Source organism: Mauremys reevesii, linkage group 11 (assembly GCF_016161935.1).
Source record: "Mauremys reevesii isolate NIE-2019 linkage group 11, ASM1616193v1, whole genome shotgun sequence".
Classification (NCBI taxonomy): domain Eukaryota; kingdom Metazoa; phylum Chordata; order Testudines; family Geoemydidae; genus Mauremys; species Mauremys reevesii.
In genome coordinates this window covers 8,267,570-8,291,922 of record NC_052633.1, presented here as the reverse complement: position 1 = coordinate 8,291,922, position 24,353 = coordinate 8,267,570, and positions in this window count along the sequence as shown.

Genomic DNA, 24,353 nt, shown 5'->3' with positions numbered 1-24,353 from the left:
GTTCACTTCCCTAACTAACTCCCTTAACTTTTTAAGTTTGCCCTTTTGAAATCAAGGACCTTCGTTGCAGACCTATCCTGTTTCTCCTTCCATTTAAATTGAATTAGCTCATGATCACTTGAACCAAGGTTTCCTCTGCACTAAGTTCTTCTATGAGGTCCTTGCTACTCTACTTACCAATACTAAAGCTAAAATGGCATCCCCTCGTGTTGGTTCGGTGACTATTTGGTTAAGAAATCTGTCAGCTATCACATCCAGGCATATCTGGGCCCTACCACTATTAGTAGCACTTGTCCTCCATACCTGAGAAATTAAAGTCTCCCAAAATTACACAATTCCTAGTAATATTATTTAATTAAAAAGGTCTCTATCCATATCCAGACTGGATCCTGGGTGTCTGTAGCATACCAAGGACTATCCCAATTGTGGCTCTGATAGCTTTCTTCTCCAAAGTGATATTGACCCAAACAGATTCTGTTTTATCCATTCTATCACTTCTAATTTCTTGATAGTCATTCACCTCATCGTTCACATACAATCCTATTCCACCACTTTTACCTTCATTTCTGTCTTTCATGACCAGCACATACCCTTCAGTACTTGTATGCCAGTCACAACTACTATTCCACCATGGTTCTGTTATCTCTATAATATCTGTTTTCATTTCCTGCACCAGTGATTCTAATTCCTTTGTTGTGTTATGAAGGGTCCTTATGTTGGTGTACAGATATCTAAGTTACTTCTGCTTGGCTTCATCCAGATTCCTCACCCAATTAAGTAGAGTCATTTTACTGCCGGTATCACCTGCTGGACTGTTGATGTCATTGGCACTATTCTCCTACCTTCGGTTGTTCCTTTTTCTATTGTTGTATTCTCTCACTCTATTTTTCTTCTGATCAATATTAGAATCAGGTATAGAGATTACATGCACATCTCCCAACCATCTCCCCTGAGTCCCTAAAAGGTATTTTAATCAGTTGTGCCCACTTCCATCCCAGAAGTCTATTTCTCTCCCTACTGAGATGGAGTCCATCCCAGAGTACAGTCATCGGTCCATGAATGCTTTCCAGTGGCTGACCATTGCAAAGCCCTCTTTACACCACCATTGTCTGAGCCATTTATTGAGCATCATAATCTTGTCTTGCCTTCGCTTTCCTTCTGTAGGGACAGGTAGCATCCCACCAAAGATTACCTGAACCTCCATTTCTTTAACTGTCTTCTGCAGCCTGGCAGTCTCCCTTTATGCCTTCCTGAAAGAATCTAGCAGTATCATTAGATACACGTCTAAACACATTAAAAACCACCTTCACCAAGCAAGGACACTTCAGGGAAACAGATCACATCATAGAATGGGGCACCCAAATACCTCAAGAGAACCTGCTTCAATACAGATAAAACCTTGCTGGCCACACACCCTAATTTGTCACCTACCACCTCACACTATAAAGAATATGGGGTATCAGACAATGGCAACCCATACTTGATAGGGACCACAGCATGAAAAATCTTTCCTATCCCCTTCCCGTTCTGGCTTCACACCAACTCAAAGCAGCACCAGACACAAAACCTACTGACAGATCTTCACCTCTTCAATTCTTCAGTGATCAATACCCCCCATCCCAACACACCTTTCAAGATCCATCTGTCCAATACATGCCTAACACAATATGTGGTGTACCTCCCCCAGTGCGTCAAATGCCCAAACAACTAAGTGGGTGAAACAAGAGAAATCATGAGACAAAAACCCCATCACCCGTGGGTGAACACTTCTCACAGAGCGATCACTCCACATCTGACCTTTCAGTCCTACTCCTCAAAGGAACCCCAACAACACCTTCAAAAAGATGAGCCTGGGAGCTTAGATTCATAACTCTGCCAGACCCTAAAAACCATGGACTCAACACAGACACTTTTTATGTCTCATTACAACAATTTGTAACACACTCTACACTGCCCCTGCTAACCTTTATTTGCACACTTCATTTGAAGTGATCTCCTACAGCATGTGAGAAACCTTCATGTTTAACATTCTGTCCCACTTGTATTTAGCTTAGGCATTCTGGTTACCTTCCCCAAATCTGAGGAAGGGTTCTGTGTAGCTCAAAAGCTTGTTCCTTCCACCAAGAGAAGTTGGTCCAATAAGAAATATCGCCTGACTACCCTGTCTCTCATACCCTGACAGGAAACAGTTTACTGCTTTTTATTAGTGTTAGAAGAACCAGCATAACCTAGAGAATGAGCAGGATAAAGATTCCTCATCTTTATTATCACACAGCTTTCTACTAAATCCTCCATTGTTACACCCATGTAGTCCCCATGTCTGTCAATGGAACTAAAACTACTCTATGGATAATACACAATTTTCAATCACTTCTATGGCCAGGGCCATCCTTAGGGGGGTGTGGGGCCTGGGAAAAATCAGCCCCTGCTGGCTTGGGGGTCTCGCTCTGAAAGCCAGCCCTATTACCCCTGCATCCCCTCCCCCTGGCCTCAGAGCAAAGCTCCAGCCACGGGACAGCAGCAGATCCCTGGGCATACAGGGCAGCAGCCAGGAGCCCAGGGCCAGCAGCCAGGACCCTGTGGGTGCTGCAGCATCCCCCGTGCCCCTAGTTCCTGCACCTATGTCTTCCAGGACTGACTGCGCTGGCCAATCACACTGGCCAACGAGGCCCCCCAAAAGTGCAGGACCCAGAGTGGTCACCCCAATTTTCCCTACCCAAGAGATGGCTTTGTCTAAGCCTTCAGTGGTTGAATTTGTGGGGCTGGAAGCTAGAAACTAAAATATTTTGAATTGTCAACTCAGCTCATTAGATATGAAATCATTTAGAGACAATAGCTGTGGAACCCTACCATACCATTGTCAGAGTTCATTTTCAGTACAGAACTGTGCTCTAGTAAATTATAAATCAACTTGGCAGATTTCAATCTTTTGTAATAATTCTGATGGATAGATATTAAGCATTTTTTATATTTTTATTGATTTAAATGTTCACAGTTGTGCAAATTTATGGAGAGGGGGATTGGACAGTGGTAGGGGTCAGACAATAGTCAGAAATAAAAAGTTAAAGTTTTATAATTTAAAAACACAAATTGTCAACACCACACACCAAGATATATAAAGTTAATATCGTGAAATTAAATATAATAAGTTTTCAAGCAGCATTTGTCTTACTTTATCTGGTCAGTTTGATCATCATCCATGGAAATATTTTTTCATCAGATTGTGTGTTTAGTAAAATTGATGTTTACCCATATTTACTAATAAGTCTCATCCTGCCAAGCCTAGTTATAAAATGACATTTGGTGAGGGTTGGGGGGCTGCAGAAGTGATTACATACACAGTGATTACAAGTGATGACATACGCTTCAGTTCATTTATTGAAGTGCTTGCATGTCCCATTTGAAGGCCCCACAGTAGTAAATATTGAGAAAACAATGTAAATCTGTGTTTAGAGCAAGTTTCTGAACTTGGATGCAGGTCAGATATTTTGCCAATAGGGACACAGTAGTGCATCTTTCATGGGAATGACCCAAGAATGTACAGTCATTTTGTATGGAGGTTGATATTGGGATAAACCTAATTTTTACAGAGTGATTTTGAGGCAAATCAATCATTCTTGTTGACACGTAAGGCCAGAGATTTAAAGGTATAATCCTTAGTCCTGCCAGGAGTACAGGGGACTGGATTAGATGATTTCCCGTGGTCCCTTCCAGTCCTATGATTCAGGCACCTACAATGCAGAAAGGTGCCCAGTGGGATTCTCAAAAGCACCTAGACACCTAACTCTCATGGCGATCTGTAACAATCTAGGCGATTCTAAAAATCCCACAAGGTGCCTATCTGTACCTGAGGTGCCTAAATACCTTTAAAAATCTGGCCCTTAGTTACTAGTGGATCTGAATTCCCAGGAAGAAGAATCAGTACACAGGGCTACTCTTGCTGCTGAGTCACCATGCGCAAAGAAGTGCAGAACCATTCAGAATGGTGACAGAGTAGAGTAACGTCTGTTTAGATGAAGGGATGCACAAGAGTCTTATTCAAGTGAATAAGTTACATTTATATGAGCCAATTTAGCTGCTGTGTGGATTGGACGAGATATCTGATTACCATGTGTACTACAGTAGCCCCACCCCCAGAGCAGCGCGGCAGCTCTTCCCCCACTGGAGCAGCTAAGATTTAGTCAGGGGTATTTATAGTACAAGTCATGGACAGGTCACAGGCCGTGAATTGTTGTTAATTGCCCATGACCTGCCCATGACTTTTACTAAAAATACCAATGACTAAATCTTAGCCTTGGTTATACGTTACTCCTCCCCTGCTGCCTCCAGTGAGAGGGAGTCTTGCTTGTGGTAGCTGGATGTCAGCTCTTTAGCACTAGCAGCCTTTCAGCCATTCAAGCACTCGCCTCTGGGCTATGCCAGCCTTAACTTTGCCTTGCAAGTTTTTTGGGTTTTTTTTAGGTGGGGAAGGGGCCCTGGCTGCTGTAGATGCTAGTGGAGGCGGCGGTCAGGGGAGATGATGGAGCGGTGGGCGGGGGGGCCGCCGCCACCTGGGCGTACGCTCTGGGGGCCGAGGGAGGGGCACCCGCAGAGCTGGTGGAGGGGACAGCGGGGAGGGACACCACGGCCGGTGGCGGGGCCGCGGCAGCGGGGGCAGGCTCTGCCATGGAGGGCTTAGTCTTCCTAGCGGGGCCCTTTCCCTTCTTTTTGCCCCGACCCTTTCTGCCAGCTGGGGGGCTCCCCCAGAGTCGGAGGGGGCGAGGGACGTGGCAGCAGCAGAGGGCACCCCGTTGGTCGCCGCTGCCGGCGCCTCAGCAGGAGCGGTGGCAGGTGGTCCGGCAGCGGCGGTTGAGGTCGGGACTGGGGGGGGTTGGGAGGAGCAAGCGGGGAGGGAAAGGCGTTGTCCCAGGGGTCCCACCCGCCGCGTCTCCCGCCATGCTGAGTAGGGAGGGAGGGAGGGGAAACAGCAGAGAAAGGGGGAGGGCAGGTCACCACTCCTCCCTGCTAGGCTGTGGGCAGGGGAGGAGGGTGCCAAAAAATGGGGAGGGGGGCAGGTAGGGGGAGTATCGAGGACTTGGGGGGGGTCAGTCACAGACACGAGATTGAAATCCGGCTCCTCTAGCTGCACTAGGGGAGGGGAGGGGAAACAAGAAAGAGGTGCATCCCAATCCCTGAGTCCCTTTGATTCACTATCTCCTCACAGAAATTCCAGATCCTCTGCCCCCAAAGGAGCAGTGTGCCAGTTTTGCCTTAAACCCACCACTCCTGTGTACCACATAGCACTCGTGAGCCCTCATAACAAACTAAAAGTAGGTTCATTTAAGAAAGAATAAGGATTTAACCAGAAGTGAAAGTGATAGAAACAAAAGTCATAAAACAGGATCTACACATATCGGTAGTTACCTTTCCTGTCTAATAAAGTAGGCTTCACCCCCAAAGATCAGTCAGTTGCAGAGCTGACTAATTTCACAAGAACCAGGATTCAAATGTTCATGGAAGCCCCTCGCTCCTTAAAGGGGTTTCCTTAGTAAATGGATCCAGGGTGCCTTTCCCTACACTGAAGCAGTCTTTTCTCTTTAATTCATAGCCAGGAAGGTCTCCTGCCTGCTGTAATGTTCCTTTTCACTGCCAAGTGCTTTCAATAGTTTGCAATTGTCCTTGATGGTTTTCCATTGACTGTTGTTCAATGTGGCAAGGGTAGAAGACAGAATCTTGCATTACTTTGCCACTGACTAGGAACAGGTGACAACTCTCTCTTGCTTGAATGGTTTTCCATTGAGATCCTCTACCCTAGTGACCAATTTTTACTGAGTCCATAAGCCATACTTTCAATATTAGTCCTTAAATATTACCCCTTCATACATCTCACAATGATTATGAGTCTTGACAAGTTACGAGCTCTGTGCAGATACCTGACATGCTACTCTACATGGATAAATATCCTGTAAAACATGTGTTTGGTTTACTGAGTTTGTCAGGTCTGTGATGAGAGTTATTTGCAAAGAACCAGGGACCCTTTGCCAAGGAGCCTGATGGGTACTGCAGAAGGCCCCAGAACAGATAGATAGCAAAGTCTATTACAGAATTTTTGTTCCAAGTCAGAAGGCCAAAATCTGCTCATTAGCAGCATAAATCTGGAATAATTTCACTGAGCAACTCCATGGAGCCTCTCTGGATTTACACAAGGGGGACTGAGCTCAGAACCTAGCCCAGTATCAATATGGCTAAATCTCTGTATTATTTCCTTTAGGAAATCGTTACTTCACTGCTCAGTACAAGAAAGGTAACACTCCGTCTCTGTACTCCAGGACAGCTGTGCTAGACAAGTAACTTTCCTGACCTGAAAGGGTTAGAACTCCACCTTGCCAGCCAGACCTGACTGAGTGGTCCCACTGACTGCGTTGGGCTACTCCAAGAATAAGGAACTACCCAAAGTGAGTATGGGAGGCAGAATCGGGCCCTGTAACTCTACGTATTGCAGCCGAGGCAGGAGAAACTGAGCTGGACATGGATTCCAAAAGTGAAGCAGGGTGTGTCTGTGTGTGTGGGTGGGGTGTCTCTACACTTGGAGCACACCATGGAGCCGGTAGGGATTAAGATATTTTTGAAGGAGGAGCCCGATGGAGCTTGTTATTTGAACAGTTATTCTAGACACGTGGGGAAGGAGGGATGTGCTCGAGGGACATAAAGGCCGGATTCAGATCTCATTACTCTGGCATCCATCAGGAGTAACACCACTGAAGTGAATGGGTCAGAGTTTGGTCTCTGATGCAGTAACTCCAGTCAGAGCTCCAATTTGCCCCATCCCCATTGCCACACTCGCTAGCAAAGGTTCCAGGTTCTATCAGTTGTTCTACTGGCTGAGGAAAGCTGGATGGATCTTCCTCTCTGAAGCTCAGTGGCACCGGTGCTGGGCAGGCCTCCAGGGTGTCACATAACTGTGCAGCATTCTCCCAGGGACTGAGTGCACTGCCCCTCATTCAGTTCTCATTTCCACTGGGGTGACTACTGGGCCAAATTCCACCCTCAGCTCTATTGGCAACAGTGGGTCTAACGCACATTTTCAGGATAGTAGCAAACACTAGTGACGCTGGCAAAATCTGGCCCATGTACTTCAGTGGAGTTACTCCTGATTTACACCACTGTGGAGAATAGAATCAGAAGGTCAAATTCTGTTCAGCTCCACACCAGCATAAATTGGGAGATCCTACATTGACACTCAGTGCCCTGTGTCCTGACACCAGCCCTTTCCAGTCTAGCAAGCGACTTCTCAGGCTTTGGTCCCCCAGTTAACAGCACTGGAATAATCAGTAATCCATTCTTATGGCTGCCTACATTAGACCAGGTTTTAGGTTATTTCACATGACAGTGTAGAATACGTTGTGTTGGAACCAATGTGAAACAAAGTGTTGTCCTCTTTTATCTACTATCCTGCATTTCTTTCAGCTACTTCTAACACATCACAGGCACCCTGCACTGTACCCTGTCAGGCCAGCCCCTAGTTATTTTATTAAATATTTATATGATGGTAGCCCCTAAAGACCTAGCTGGGATTTATGCTTGGTGATGTACAAACACAGAAAAGTGTCCTGAAGGGCTGACGTGCTGAAGATCTGTTTTCTTTCAAAGCATTTGAAAAAGTCTATGACTGGGGCTCCTAGTGCTAGGATAATACAAATAAATAGTTGCAAATTGAAGTTTCCTTAATTCAGTGGAGGTTTTTTGATGACATATTTGCTTCACTCTCTTTTAAAAACTCCCATCATCTTACCCATTTACCAGTTCATCCATATATTTTAAAAGTCTCCTGTTGTTGCCTATGCTTAATTCATAAGACAACAGAGCACATTTTTGAATGTTACACGGCATGCCTTGGATGGTGTATTCTAAGCATGCAGTTGGAGGCAGTTAATGGGGGGAAGAATTTCATTCATTATATCTTTGACCATTGCCCTAAATACTTCCTACTTTCCTCAATAGATTTCCCAGACATTATACAATCCCTGAGGGCATTCTACATTCCCTAAAAGTCAACTTCAGTAGAGTCCAGAATGTGGGTTACTTCTTCCAATACTTAAAACAGCCTCATGAGAATGTCAAATTTATTGTGATTTCTTACTAGATCCCAGAGGACACTCATGAACTTGGCTTGGTTTAACATATTTGGCTCCTCTACTAAGACTTTGGTCCAGGAAATCTAATCGTGTTCCACTCATCCCTTCTGAGATTTTTGTATCTTGGTATGTTGCTTTTCTAATTTCCTCAAGTCAGAGAACCTTATTCAGTAGCATGCTGGTTAGGGCACAGGTTCATCTCCCACCCCTCAATCAGGCAAAGAGAGGAATTGGAGCAGGGACTCATATCAGCAGTAAATGCCCCGAAACCCCAGGCCATAGTACCTCTAGCTGGCACTGGATCACTGAATACTTAATTATTTATACCAAGTGGAAGGGTTTCAAGAAGAGGGACTTGGCTCTACAGTCGGGTTAGGGCATGTGCCCAGGATGTGGCAGGCCCATGTTTGAGTCTTTACTCTGACTCAGACAGAGCAAGGACTTGGATGTAGATTTCCCCATCCCAGGTGAAGGCTCTAGTTCTTGGCTAGGCCAGGGTCTCTCTTGCTCTCCTGTATATTCATGAACAATTTCAAAAGGTCTAATTTTCATTCTATACCAGAACAAAAACAAAACTAAAAATTTTTAAATTTTTCAGTGAAACGGAACTGTTGTTTTCCATCCAGCCCTAACTTTTGCCCAAAAAACTCAAACCAAATTATTCTGGAGGGTCAAAGTGCAGCTACTGTCTTCATTGTCTCATAGCTACTTGCTTCTGTACTTCCTGGTTCCAGCCAGAAGAGGAAGCCCATCCCCTCCTCTGTTAACATTATTCTTCAGATGCTACTACAATATAAATAATGAACTGAGCCCCAAGAGGCCCCAGCCCCCAGCTGAGATCTCATCATAAATACAGAGTATGTAGATATCCTTCTGCAAGTCAAGGCTGGCTGGAAAACACAAACACAAATTCTGTTAAAAAAAAAAGATTTAGGCATTTTTTTTTTTTTTATAGTTGGGAAAAAATAAAGAGACTACCTTATATATATATATATATATATATATGAAAGACACCTGAACAGAGACTAAGTTCAGTCTCTTACTGATTCAGATGTGAAGTGATTTGAACCTGAGATCTCCCAGGATTGAAGGTAGTATATCTAGACCACCCCTACACTATAGAATAGCAGGGTTGGAAAGGACCTCAGGAAGTCTTCTCCTCCTCCTCAAAAATGCTCAAAAAACCCAGCCCACCCCCTCCCCCCTCCCCTGGAGCTCCTAACCCTGACAGGATATGCTCAAAACCATTGAGCTATCCTCCCCCCACATGGAGGAATAATCTGGCCACTGCTGCTGCTTGGCACTGAACCCTGACCAAGGGGGTGATTCTCAGAGCCCCAGTTCCAGCCTCTGATATGAGCTATTATATCTATTATTTTTAGCCCGTGGTGTGAGGCCCTCTCACAGCACAGGCATACCTTGAACTCCAAACCACCACACTATTTGATCTTCTGGGGTAGTTCATTCTCTCTCTCCCGTGCCCTCCCAGAAATTCCATCCTAGAGCTCAGAAACCTTCCCACTGAAAGTTGGTTTCCCATCTCCATTTACAAGATAGACAAACTGGGAAAAGAGGCACCAGAATGGTAAATAACTTGCTCAAGATCAGCAGGTCAGTGGCACAGCCAAATTAGAATTTAGGAGTCCTGATGTCTTTCCCCTGGACCACACTGCTTTTCATCTCTTCTATTAAGGATGAGATTTACCCATGTGCTGAGAATCCACAGGAGTCCCATGAGCCATTTCAATTCCCTCTTAACTGCTTAAAGTACTTGAGCTCAAGCTTACAGCCTTTCCCTTCCACACATTTCCTTTGGGTTGTCCTTGTTTATGTGGTTAAAGTGGTAGGCCCTCCTTCCCTCTCTATGAACCTCTTCAACTTCAACTCAAAGTAAAAAAAAGTAAAGGATGACCAGTGAGAGAGGTCATTATTTATTTTATTTTATTAGTTCACTCTCTTTTCACTTTTTTTTTGGCTCACCTGCTTCCTGGTTGCTTGTGTTTTGTGTGTGTATATAAAAAAAAAAAAATTAACTTAATCAAATCCTAGTCTAGAGCTAGTCTCCTTTGTGGTACTTTGTTATATGGAGATATTTGTATTATGGTAGTCACACCTATGGGCCCCAGTCATGGACCAACCTATGCAAGCCCTATATTAGCAAACAACACACACAACAGTCAACAGCTTGACAGTCTTGCTTTTGTAATCCATAAGAGACCAAATGAGTGATCTCAGGCACATACAGTACAGTGCCTTCTGCCCTCTGACAGAGGTGACAGGTAGGTAGTAGGTCATCTTCTCAATTTCTTCTAACACTGACTCCAAGAGATAAAGAAAACTTAAGCTGGGTGTGTTCAGCAGCAGTGTTCAGCATAGCTTCAGTTTTGGGTTCAGTTTTCTTAAAGACTCAACAAAAAGACTCAAACACTGGCTCAACCCCCTTGCCCCCTATGAGCCTGGATAGCTATATACCATGCATCAACTATCCCTACTTAAATCACTCCCAACTACAAGTACTTAGGAACACACCAGAACAAACTTGGGAAAACCAGCAAACACAATCTAGGTATGACTCCCAACAGGCTCCGGGTGTTTTAGCAATAGTCCCAATCTCACTCCTCCTCTGGCAGTTGTGAGTGCAGCAGCCACCAGCCTTCCCCCTCTCCCCCAGTTTGCTGCTGTCTGGAGGCCAAGTGAGAAAATTTTGTCCTCAGATATTCATGCATAACTTTCACTGAAACCAGAGCTTGTTAAATTAACCCAACTATTTGCAGTAACCCAAAGGAATACATCAGGCCAGATTGAGTTATTTTGCAAATTGCACCACACTCTCCAAACACCAGAGTTTGCAGTTTTTTAGGCTTCTCCTGCTCTCACTGAACTCAGTAGGGGTTTTGGTCCCAATCCCAAATCAAAGGGAGTTTGGTGCCTAAATACTTCTTCTCTTCTTCTGCTTGATGTAAGTGGGAGACCAGGATAGCCTATATGCCTATTTTCTCTGCCTGCCGTTAAACAAATTCAAACTTTCAAGACTCACTCAGCAAACTGGGCTGATATCAAACAGGGAAAGTGTGTACTGCACAAGTGGAGGTAGAACCATGGACCAAGGAAGGCAGGTTTCATGTTGGGCTGCAGAGGTTTGGACTAAAATTAAAGCTGAGGAAGGGAAGGCTCCGATTTAGTCCAGCAGCTAAATACTGTGCGGATGGGGATCATCAGAAGGCCCAGCTATGCATAGTCTGACAAGGTCTTTGTCTTTGAAGACATGCTGGATTATTGTTAGTTTTGTGATATAGGTTCTTTTGGGGGACCTCTTGCAAACAGCTAGTGTTTGATCTCTGCCTTGATCGCTCTAATTAGAGTCAATTTTTGGGTTAGAGTTGCTCCCTGGAAACCAGGCACTGGTGTTTGGACTGGGACTCCTGGAAGAGGGAAGTGCCTTCATGCTGTTGGTGATTCTCTCTGTTCAATGACTGGGGTCCATAGAGCAAATTAAACCCAATACACTAAGGATATACCTAGACTCTGTGAAATCTATATGGAGAAAGGTTCAGAGGAGCCATGTTATGGACGAATCAGACACTGACTTTGCATGCTGGGGAACTTGGATCTCCTTCCAGGACCTGTGACTCACAATATGGGAATGCACAGCCCCTACCCACCCAAGCAATGATATCATCAGTTCCCTACCGACCCATGTGGGTAGCCTTTAAATGTTCAAATGCACATCCCTGTGTAGTTGCATGCAGTTGTAAAGGGGTGCCACTCACCACAGGAATTCCTCCTTAAGCCTAGGTCTGGGTGTGAGGTTACACTCTATATGATTTTATAAAAATATGCTAATGAGTGTGAATACAGGCGAGTCTCATCTTACACGGGGGTTCCGTTCCGCGGTTAGCGCATAAAGCGAAAACCGCGTATAGTCAAAATTACATTGAGTTGAATGGTGGGTGGAATCGCCCGCACTACATGTACAGTATTAAAATTGTTATTTTTCTCTTTTTGTTTTGTTTTTGTTTTTGCTGACCATGTAAAGCTGAAATCACGCATGTTAAATGTGCGTAAGATGCGACAGCCTGTATAATGTAACTGGAATATGCTTCATGCAAAAGGTATCTGGTAAGGTATCATTACAAAGCTTATAATCTACTGAGTGTGGTCATCCTATTTGTCTAAATGTACCACTCTTGTATCAGAAATTAGAAATATACCTCTGAGGGCCTATTGTAATTATGCAAAGTGTGGGCCATTAATGGTGGTTTGGAATCTTGATGGCTCCCATTAACCAGGACAATTGACTGTAGATGGCTCTGTTTTACTTGCAAGTCTTCCTGTATTCCTGTGTGTTGGCCAGTTGGTAATGAAGTCTTGCAGTGACATGTGATCATGTCACCTGAACTGGAATCCATCTTTAACCTGGTGCTTTTCCATTGAGAAGGAGGGGTGGGAACCCAGAGAGGGACAAAGGATTCCCACCTTGTGCAAAAGAGATATAAGTGGGTGGAACAGAACAAAACGGGGCAGCCATCATGAGAAATCTCCTAGCTACCACCTGAGCTGGAACAAGGGCTGTACCAGGGGAAAGGACTGTGCCCAGACTAGGAAGGCGTCCAGTCTGTGCAAGAAACTTATTGAAACATCTCTGAGGGTGAGATTTTATCTGTATTCAGTTTTATTATTGTATTAGGCTTAGATTTGCATGTTTTATTTTATTTTACTTGGTAATTCACTTTGTTCTGTCTGCTGTTACTTGGAACCACTTAAATCCTACTTTCTGTATTTAATAAAATCACTTTTTACTTATTAATTAACCCAGAGTATGTATTAATACCTGGGGGGGGGGGAGCAGGGAAACAGATGTGCATCTCTCTCTATCAGTGTTATAGAGGGCAAAAAATGTATGAGTTTACCCTGTATAAGCTTTATACAGGGTTGGCTGCTTGCACTACAGCCCCCCTTCCCCCCTCTCTCCATGACTCAGGGTGTTCCTGCTTTGTGACTCAGCCCCCCATCCAGGTCCCTATAATCCCCCTTTTGAGGTAACCCACCAGACAAGCTGTCCATACGTCATCTCAGGCAGCCTTCAGTCCCAACTCCAGGATCCATGCTTCATTGCCAGTGGCTGGTGGGGGAACCTGGGCCCACCTGCAATTCCGAATTCCAGTCCAAGTTCCCTAGACTAGCAATCTAGGTCTGCTCAGTCTCAGACCTTGCTGCTGTTTCCCTGGGCTTCTTCTTACCCCACTTCTCTATCTCTGGGTTTACCCCAACAGATTCCTCTGCTCTCCATGGCTACTTCACCCCCTAGGCCTCTTGTAAGACTCTCTAGTCCAGGACAGGACCCCAGGGCTTGTGCTCCCCCAGGATCTCATTGTCCCTGGCTAACTCCGTTCCCTCTAGGGAATGACTGCAGCCCCTCTTGCTCTCATTTCCTGGCTTTGTACTCTTATCCCTCTCCTCCCCCCATTGGGCTTCCTCTGCCATTAGGCCCTGTCAATCCCTGTTCCCCTCCAGGTGCAGCATCTGAGGTTAGCTGGCCCCTCCTGGCCCACAGTAACCCAACTCAGGACTCCTTATTGTAGGAAAGGCTGCTGGGGTGGTGTACCTAAGAGGAAAGAATCTCACTTTGCACCTTTGCACCTATTTTACATATATCTCTTCATCCCAGCAGATCAAAACTGTGGCAGTAACTTCCAATGAAGCTGTTCACCAGATCATTTCTACTTCTGTAGTGGAGAAAGCCCCATTAAGTTCTCTTGCTTTCATCCTCCAGCCTGGTTCCAAAAATGCTTTTAGGGCGGCTGTACTGGCTTCAAGAGGAGTAGCAGTGGTGCACATGCCTCTGTGGTTGCCCAGCCATCTCTTGGCTCTCCTGGCATTAGCACCGCGGCATTGTCCTGTGAGTCTAGAGGGAAGGTACAGCAAAGTAATGAGCATCTGCTGTACTTGTCCCAGAGCCAGCCTTCCTCCAGGGCAGTCTCTAGGCAATGGGCAAAGGCATCCTGTCTCTTAACCTGGGTAAAACTTATAGCTGTGGTGTTGGCTGGCTGGCCACTTGAGTGCAGTACACCAATAAGCCAATTCCTTCTGCACGGCACTCCAGCATGATTCATCATCACCTCTGATAAGGCTAATGCACCTATGTTACCCTGTTATCTGAAGTGACACCAATAAGGTTGCATGGTTGGCTTACCATAACGTTGAGGAATTAGTAACAGGGACAATTGAGTGCCTTGCCTAAGCCAGAGTCCAGCCTCTGGGAATGAGGCACCTGTATTACCAGGACAGCGGCTTGAGCTGAGGGTAAATGGTTAACTCCAGTATGGGGATTTAGCATTCAAGGTTAACTCATTTTTGCAGATATGCAGACCCATATCTAGGTCTTCAAAGCAGCAACATCCACCCAAACACAACTAGTCTGCATCAGGTGCTTTCCCCTTCTCCCGCTCATTCCCTACTCCTGGCTTTTAGTCCTACCATGTTTGCCTCGAAATATTCTGCAGCTCCCTGGAACACTGCTTCAGTCTGTCTGAGACGAGAGGCGTCAGGGTCCTTTTTGGCTGCTGACAATGGGCTGATTGGACAAGGCTAGACCAAACCCACTTTAATTTGTAAACAGAGCAGGACTAGATTTATTTCCCAACTCATGTTTGGTTAGAATTGTTCCAAATAATGAGCTAGTCCCTGATGTGTTTCGTTTGCCAGTTTATAAAAGTGTTCTCATCACCACTGTTCTGTGCATTAGTAGCACAATTTCTTAACAGAAAGACGTTTTATACAGCAGTTGAACCAATGGCAATCAAACATATATAGTAGCCTATCCCATGGGGGTGAGGGCTTGCAGGACAAGTGCCCTTGCACCATGCGCTCAATACAGGCGTAATGTCTCTGACCTGTGATACACCGGAGTCCAGCTAGATGCTCTAGTGGTCCCTTCGGACTTACGTTCCAATTCTCAGACTCCTGCTTTGTCAGACTATCGGAGTGAGCGAGTTCTTGAGCTAGGAGAACCCCCACTAACAGTGCCTTGTGGCTAGACCTAAACAGCCACACCGGGGACCGCTAACTTAAATGCATCCACTGATCTCAAGTGTGCCAGTAAGGTGTGTGCTACCTGCCTCCTCACAAGCCACACAGGCCTGTCCAGACCAACATCAGCACCAGAAGCACACAGGAAATCCACGCAGGCAGTAGTGTGATGGGCTCTGTCAGCAACCTGCAGTTCTTCACCAGGTGTAGCTGCCTGATGGATTCCAGTGTAGAGCCCAGTGCACTCTGGTGGTGACAGAGGCAAGGTTGGGTGGATGGCTGTGTCAAGGTTCGTAGCTGAGTGGGCACAGGCATGGATCATAGAATCACAGACCCATAGGGTTAGAAGGGCCCGCAAGGGGCATCTAGTCTAACCCCCTGCCAGGATGCAGGATTTGCAATGTCTAAACCATCCAAGACAGACAGCTATCCAGCCTCCCTTTGAAAACCTCCAGGGAAAAAGCTTCCACAACCTTTGGTACTTTGCAATTGTCCCTAGTTCAACTCTAGCCAAGAGCATGCACAGGAGATGGACACATTGCAAGCAAGCTATTCTCTGAAGTTGAAATCAGAAAACTTGACACAGAACCAGATACATTTTTAATCCTGTTATGCCTTTGGCGATGAGCAATTAGCAAAATTCAAGGTCTAGGGGTGTCTTTCTGTCAGGAGAAGAAATTGTTGACGGGAGTCTGGTACATTTGTTTGATGCAATCCTGCTTAAATTTACAACAAATGTACATTAACTCCTGTTTCCCTGAACACAAGAAGAAGCACACAATAGGGGATAGAGGCTTGGAATGGTGAGCACAGAAACTATCAGCCAGGACTTAATGAACTTTAGTTATAAGCTGGGGACGCACCAGTTGGAAGTAACGGAGGAGGAGAAGGACCTAGGAGTCCTGGTTGATCGCAAGAGACTATGAGTAGGCAATGTGATGTGTGTAAAAAAAAAAGCTCTTGGGTTCTTGTAGGGCGCAGGGGGAGGTATTTCTATAAGGGATAAGGCTAGTCCTAGTCCATAAGGCGCTGGTGAGACCTCATTTGGAGTATGAACGGGTACAAAGAAGGGCCACTAGAATGATCCGAGGAATGGAAGGCCTTTTGATGAAAGGAGACTTGAGGAGCTCGGTTTGTTTTCCCTTAACCAAAGAAGGATGAGAGAGATGATTTTACACTTTTTAAATATATCAGAGGATAAATACCAGGAAGGAGAAGGAATTTTCAGCTCTCAGCTGCTGCTAATACACAGACGAATACGGATATAAACTGTCAGTCAGGATTCAGGCTTGAAATTAGAGACGGGTTTCTAACCATCAGGAGAGTGCAATACTGGAGTCTACTAGTGGGAAACAGGGGGGAAAGGGACCTCCAAGAGGACTTTAAGATTAAGGATAAGCTTATGGAGGGGATGGGATGATAGGATGGGGATATAGTCGGCTTAGTCATTATGGTGGTTATGTGTGATGGTATGATTTTACTTTTTCCAGGGTTTGAGGCCTCTGGGCTCGCAGCTGCCTGCCCGCCATATTTGGGGAAATTTTCTTCGGGAGGAATTTTCCTCCAGGGAAGATTGGCTTGGGCCCGGTTTTTCGGCTGGGGCAGGGGGGGGGGGGGGGGTTCACTTGCTGGGATGGTGGGTGGGAGGGTTTATGTGGCCTTGCAGGAGGTCAGACTAGATGATCATAATGGTCCCTTCTGATCTTGAATTCTATGATTCTATGAATGCAAAAAGCCCATTCTCACTAGGATTTTTTCCTCAGGGCTACACTCTCAGGGCATGTTCTGCTGCCTCTTTGGCCTTCTGCTGCTTCTGTTTCTCTCACTGACACAAAATCAAATCCATCCTCAGCCCCTTAGTTCAATATCAGATCACAATAGAACCGTAGGGATGCATGGCTCCCATCCTATCCCATTCTTGCATGTGCCTGTGTTTTGGGTGGTAGCTCCTATTGTTCCAGCTAACCAGCTGAGCTCCTTTGGGGAACCACTTTTTCCACTGAATGAAAGGCAGCTGTTACACCCACCAACCCCTGGCATAACAATTGTAAACAAAAGATTGAAATTCTATTCCTCCCACCAGCAGCCCTATACCTCACCATACACAGGACTACCTGCTCTTCCTTATTGTGTGTCCACAGTACTTTCCTTTGCAAGCGCTGGGTACCCGCCTCTCCTTTTGTTATACCTGTGTCTGTTTTCACATACGCTGGCTGACATCCGCCAGCCCCACCCTCCTGCACAGAGAATTTCTTGTTCTGCTAATACGGAGACGCAAGCTGGACATTTCGTGGCACATAAGCTACAAATCCGTAAACCAGCCTTCAAAATAACCTCATATGATTCCACTGCTCTCCTCACTGATGGTTCTTGTATCTATTTTAGTAATTCTGTGTGGCCATTTTCTTAAATACTTTCCCCCAGCTGCTTCTTGCTGTCTGTGGACTAAAACTGCCAAGGCTGTTGTTCGAAACTAATTCCAATCGCTGGGCATGGGAAAAAGCAGAAGGGGTAGCTACAGAAACAGAACACTTAAACAAATCCATTAGTTCATGTAGCCCATCTCTATGGCAACCAAACAGCACAAAAAACAAGCCATTAACACCCACATTTATTAGCCAGTAAGGGCTTAGCTAACACCATTCCAGAGGTATAGCCCCTCCTTCCTCCACACCTTCGCTTGAGTTCATGAACAAGAAGACCAGGTTCAAAAGCCAACACAAACACACACTATTCATGCACAAACACACACAATTTACAGACTGTAGATCCAGCTGGGTGCTTTCAATGCCTTTATTTTTTTTTAAAGTCACACTAAAGAAAGGAAAATAGCATCCCTTTTCATTTCCTAGAGCCCTATTGTTAAAATTTCCAAGCCATGGGAACCAGACTGGGTCTGGGAAGCCTCCATTCCACCTAGGAAAAGAGCCCCAGAGGTCTATTCAAAACTGAGTCTCTTGCTGTCCCCCATCTCTGCTATTCTTGAGACAGTTTAGTACAGGGTTTCTCAAACAGGGGTTGCCGCTTGTGTAGGGAAAGCCCTTGGCGGGCCGGGCCGGTGTATTTACCTGCCCCATATGCAGGTCCGGCCGATCGTGGCTCCCACTGGCCGCGGATCGCTGCTCCAGGCCAATGGGAGCTGCTGGAAGTATATATAATAGTATATACGATTATACTAAATAATAGTATATTTACCGCACATTTGCAGACTTGAGGAAGAGCTCTGTGTAGCTTTAAAGCTTGACCCTTCCACCAGCCAAAGCTGGTCCAATAAAAGATATGTCCTCACCTCGCTTGTGTCTTAGTACATTCTGTATCACTGATGGGGTTGATACACAAAGGGGAAAAGGAAGAGGTAAATTCAGATGTTGGGAAGCAGGAAGTGAAAGTTACAGAACAGCTGTGCCAATATCAGTCACTGACAAACCCAGACATTTTACAAGACCCAGTTACAGTTTTGGGCCTACTATAGATTATGCATTTCAATGGTGCCAGGCCTCATTAGTGAAAATGAAACGTGCAGGTGACCTGAAAGGGCAGCCATTGGCATTAGCTGGGCCATCTGCTATGGGTGAAGCTTAAGCAGTCAGAAGCACTTGAGAAGGCCATGAGATTTATAATACCTCATTGAGTTTAAGGCCCCAAGAAAACATGACATCATCCAGTCTGATCTCCTGTATAGCTCCTCCCAGAACCCACACACTAAACCCACAACAGAAATTAGCCCAAGGTATTACAGCCCACAGGAGATTAGACTCTGATGTGTCACAGGCAGAGAACAGGAGGGACTGAGGGGCACCAGTGCCCGAGGCCCTTGTAATGGCAGGGAAATGATTAAGTGAGAGATTTCCAGATAATTCTGGCAAGTGACCCGCACTCCACATTGCAGAGGAAGGCAAAACCACCCCTCCTGCACACAAGGTCCCTGCCAATCAGACCCAGGGAAAAATTCCTTCCCAATCCACACAGTTAGATCCTGAGCATGTGAGCAAGAACCAGCCAGCTAAGCGCCTAAGAGAGAGAATGCCCAGTGCCACCTTTGAGCACTGGCCCATCCTGTCTAGTATCTCATCATTCTGTCCTCCCTGCTCCTTCCCTGGGCTGCTTCCTACCACGCTGGCTCCCTGTCTCATTCTGGGTGTACCAGTTCCAAGAACCCTTCCCCCTCTTCCCATGGAGGGACTGCTGCCTGCCTGCCTGCCTGCCTACAGCCTTTCCCAGCAGTCCCCCAACACTCTTCCTTCGTCCCTGGGGGTGACTGCCCTTTCTCAGCAGCCACCCAGTCTGTAGGCCTCTACCTGATTTTATAGGCCCCGCCAGTTCCTGCACAGGTGAGCCTCTCTCCAACCAGCTTCCTCTGGCCTAAAGCAGCCTGTTTGCAGCCTAATTAGCTGATTGGGCCCATCTGGCCCAATTCCACTCTTGCAGGGCTAGTGTGGGGATCTCACCCCATCACACCCAGAGTCAGCTAGACATTGTGAAGGCTGAGCACAGTCAGGCTGAGCTAGGTAACCACGGTGCTGTGCCTTTTTTCCAGCCTGCCTGACTCCTGAGTGGTTACTAAACGTTGCAGCACAAGTAGCAGTCAGGATAGGTGAACCCCAAAATGGTCAGGACTGTGGCATTTTCAAAGCTTGACCATGCTGTTCAGGCCCCTGGAGGCTCCAAAACTGGGCTAGAACTCTCATGAAATCAGACAGCATGGGTCTTATCCCCCATTACTCTGAATCTAGTGCAGTCAGCCAACCCAGTTCAAAGTGGACGTAAAATGCTACATTAAAAAAAAATAGAATCTGGCCTAAGATTTCCAATACTTCCTGCTCCCAATCAGGCAGAAAATAGCATGAGAACAGCCTCCAATAACTTCATGCTCTGAGTGCTGTCTCTGTAACATATGACACGGCCAGTCTTCAGGAATGAATAACTGTAAAATAAGAAACAACCTAACCTTCTGCCCAAACGTCAATCAGCTGAAGTCAATAGAGTTATTCTGAACGTACATCAGTAAAAACAAGGGGGATTCTTTGAGCCTATTGACAGGTCCCATTGAACCTATTCACATAATTGTACAAAAGGTCTCTAAGGGTAAGCTGCTTGTCATTCTGTTGTAGACACGTGAGCAGAAAATATTGAACATAAGGCTTGTAGTATACTATCCCCACAGTAGAATAACTACTATGCTCCCATCCTCATCAGGCCACACCTCCTTTTGAAAGGATGCTCTCAAGAATTAAACTGACCACCACTCTGGTTTCTAGGCCTACAGAGAAGCTACAAGAAAGCAAGTTAGCAGGTTGATACCCTGACATGTCTCTTTTAGATGGAGGTTACAGAGATCTCACACGCCCCTCGTGTCAGCAAAAATAGAAATATCAAGACTGTTAATGGCACCTCCTCCAAACATCTGGGTTAGTCCTTGTGATAAAACAACAGCAGGAAAAGGGGACAAGTTTCAGTTACTAAGCACAGAGAATGTCCTGAATGGCTGGAATCTCACTTACAGAAATGTATTAGGGGTGATCAAGGGAAATTGCTCCTCCAAATCTCCTGGGGAAAAGACTCCACACACGACAAAGTGAGACAAGGGTCGGTGTAGACAGTTCCCCAGGGTCACAGATCTAGCTTTTAGAGAGCTCTGAGGTGGATCTTGGGAAGCTGAGTAACCTAATCAAGTTCCACACCCTGCTGGCAAAGGGAGCCGAGAGCCAACCATCCACTCTGCAAGGTATTTTTCAGCAGGTTTCCTGCTCTTCTTGCAGAGAGTCAATGCAATGAGAATAAGAGTAATTGTGTATTTCAGGTCTGAAATAAATAGGTTTATTTTGATTTCTCTTCTGATGTTGTAACTGTTTTTTTATCACTTGGGGCACCCCAATCTACAATGCAGATCTAGTCTCACCTGGCCTCTGTGCAGGTACACAGCATGAGAGCTGGTCAGAAAAACTTGGATGGAACCATTTTTCTGTCAGAAAACATGGTTTGGCCAGAATAAAAATGCTCCATGAAATCATGTCAATTTCACCAAAATTTCATTTTAGGAACCAAGTTCTAACTGTGTTGAAACATTTTCAGAACACAATGTTCTAATTTTTTCTTTTGAAATGTTTTGATTTTGTATTATTATATAAAAAAGTCAAAATGAAAATGAGCTGTTTTGATGGACCCATAACGATTTTTTTGGCAGGAGGGAGGGGTGTGATGTTCTGTCACGGAAAATTTCTAAAATTTCAGATTTCATTCCTAATCAGAACCAAACCAAGGTTTGAAGTCTTCAAATCCTCCATGAAACAGAATTTCCCTTCTCCACCCAGAGTATGCAGAATCAAACCTCCCATCCTGAATATATGCTTCATTACTACTGCCTACTGCTCTCTGCCTGCCTCCTCAAAGGAAACAGCATTATACATCCATTTAAACTAGATTTCTGGGCCTTAAAATTCTGTCACAAATGAAATTCCATTGTTAGGTAATTAAAGGCCCATCATTCCTCTAAGGCCATTTTAAGTCCAGAAAAGAGAATCATATCACTTGAAATGCTGTGCTAAGGAAAAAAGATCCCTATAGATATTAGCAAATATCTTCTCATTTTAAATGCGACAAACCCCTCCCCACTGTTCCCTCCCAAACACACTCATAAATTCTATCACGGCTCTGAAAAGCCATTTGGTCCCTCTGGAGCTTGTGCCATCTTGGATCTATTAAAATGTGTGATGAACAAACAACTGAGCAAAAGCCAGTTTTTCCATCTCCATTTTATGCTGAGAAGGCAGAGGAAAGAGAGGTTTGGGAATGGTGGGGGCAGGGAGGAGGGAGTGAAGCTCCGTGGATGACTTGTGATTCCCATTCAGGGGTGATAGGCGAGCATCCCCTCACACCTGGAGATCTTGGCGAGCTGTATCCACACAGAAGTCCATGTTTGAATCCTGATGCTCTTCTTTCCTACATGTGTTAAATTAATCCCTTGTTTTGTATGTGTGTGCGCGCGCGCGTTCCCAGCAGGAGGAGATGGGAATAGGACAAGCTCCTCCCATCCCCACCTCAGACCTAGGGGCTGTGCCAAAGTTGCTTAGCTCACACTAATGCAAGGTCACAATTCTTGGCAGTGCCGTGTGTGCTCTGTTCTCCCCGCCCCCTCCCCCAAGCTCTCGGTTAAATATGAAAACAACAGCCTGACACCTGCTATGTGCAAGCTCCTCTTCCTCCCAGAGCCTGCCAAAAATTAACAACAGCCCCAAAATATAATTGGAAGCAGCTTCACTGCTCTGCAGGGTGCATAGCTGTTATACTGTAGATACTTGAAAAAGCCAATTTAATTTCTAGATTTCCTGGACAGCATGTAGATTCTGATTATTTTGAAAATCCATCTTGTAGGAATCAGTGAATGTCATGAATAGTTTCAGGGCATCATTTTCTTGGAACTAATGTTGTGTGGGAGGACAAGACTCACTGGCCAAGATTCTCAAATTTAGGAGCCTAAAGCTTAAGGTTCTAAGTCCATATTTAGTCACCTAAATAAATGGCCTGATTTTCAAAAGTGCTGAGCAGATGCAGTTCAATTTTTGCCCTGAATCAGTAACTGACAGATACGCCAGGCACAACTTTTTATAGGCCCATGCAACCTTGTCGCAGTGTCAACTCACCACTGAGGGTACGTCCATACTTACCGCCGGGTTGACGGGTAGCGTTCGACTTCTCGGAGTTCGAACTATCGCGTCTAATCTAGACGCGATAGTTCGAACTCCGAACGCGCTCCCGTCAACTCTGGAACTCCACCACCGCAAACGGCGGTGGCTGAGTCGACAGGGGAGCCGCGGACTTCGATCCTGCGGCGTCTGGACAGGTAAGAAGTTCGAACTAAGGTAGTTCGACTTCAGCTACGCTATTCGCGTAGCTGAAGTCGCGTACCTTAGTTCGACCCCCCACCCTAGTGTAGACCAGGCCTGACATACTCCCTTGTGGCTGGCTGTGGCATAACAGCTCTTTCCTCTCTAGCACTCACTGCTGACAGTGGCTTCGGTGCCATGGCAGCCGGTCTCTTGTGACTCGGCCTTCGGGCCAGGTTATGTTTTAGCCCCCCGTCTTTCAGGATAACTAAGTCCAATAAAATAAGAGCCTTGTGTTGTTACATCAGGTCTTCTACACTGGGTTCCAGACCACAGACCTGGTAATGAGCAGCTGTGGTCTGCATCAACACACTCCCTGCTGCTGCCTCCCTGGACTTCTTCTTGCCAACGGCAACTCTCACCTCAAGGCTCCAGTAAGCGAATCCCCTGAAGTGTCCCGCTGCCCAGGCTCCTGCACGTGAGTCCTGCCCCTACTCGGCAGCTCCAGGAGCTGCGCTTCATAGAATCATAGAATCATAGAATACCAGGGTTGGAAGGGACCTCAGGAGCTCATCTAGTCCAACCCCTGCTCAAAGCAGGACCATTTTCCTTGCTCTTGGGCTCGGCCACTCCCTGCTTCTTATAGACCAATGGTCCCCAAACTGTGGGGTACGCCCCCCTAGTAGGGTTGCCAACTTTCTAATTGCAGAAAACTGAACACCCTTGACCTGCCCCTTCTACATGGCCCCACCCTGCTGCTTCTTGGAGGCCCCACCACCACTCACCTCATCCTCCCTCCCTCCATGGCTCGCTCTCCCCCACCCTCACTCACTTTCACCGGGCTGGGACACGGGGGTGGGGTTCATGAGCGGGTGAGGGCTCCAAGTAGAGGTGCGGGCTCTGGGGTGGGGCCGGGGATGAGGGGTTTGTGGTACAGGAAGGGGCTCTGGGCTGGGGCTGAGGGGTCCAGAGTGTGGAAGGGGGCTCCAGGCTGGGACAGGGGGTTGGGGTGCAGGAGGGGGTGTGGGTTCCGGGAGGGAGTTTGGGTGCAGGAGGAGGTTTTGAGCCGGGACAGGGGGTTGGCACCCAGGAGGGGGTTCAGGCTCCAGGCGGCACTGACCTCAGGTGGCCCCAGCATTTCCCGGGAACGGAGGTGCGGAGTCAGCCCTCGGGGTGGTACCTGCGGGTGGGGACAGTGTGCGGAGCCCTGCCTGGCTGCCCCTCCACCTAGGAGCAGCAAGGACATGCCGGCCACTTCCCAGGAGCCACACGTAGCTGGGAACAGAGCTGGGCACAGAGCCGGCCAACTGTACTTAGAATCATAGAATCATAGAATATCAGGGCTGGAAGGGACCTCAGGAGGTCATCTAGTCCAACCCCCTGCTCA